The following is a 411-nucleotide window of genomic DNA, read 5'->3' on the forward strand; positions in this document are numbered from 1 at the left end:
GGAAATGACTATTTTAATGGAAGTGGCTCTTTTTGAGAAGCTGATTTTTTTTAAGGGTAAGTGGCACTCCCTTGCGCGCTCTCAGTGCCAATTTTCGTGCGCCCCGACTGGCGGGAGCAATGCGTCAGCGGTCCGAGTGAGTAAACCACCTTTGCACGACGATCGATAGAAGTGACGTGTCCACGGCGATTACGCCCTACGCAGTTCTCCTCCATCTACGCAATCTTATTTTCACGGGTTCTTTGACCTGGTCTCTTATTTTCACCGTTTGTCTTTTTTATGACTTTTTTATGCACTTTTATTTTCATTTAATTCCTTTTACCTATGGTCTGTTATTTTCGTAATTCCTTTTATTTATCGTCTGTTATTTTTGTAATACCTTTTATTTATTGTCTGTTATTTTCGTAATTC

The sequence above is a fragment of the Macrobrachium rosenbergii genome, chromosome 10 (genome assembly GCF_040412425.1).
Source record: "Macrobrachium rosenbergii isolate ZJJX-2024 chromosome 10, ASM4041242v1, whole genome shotgun sequence".
NCBI classification, from domain to species: Eukaryota; Metazoa; Arthropoda; class Malacostraca; order Decapoda; family Palaemonidae; genus Macrobrachium; species Macrobrachium rosenbergii.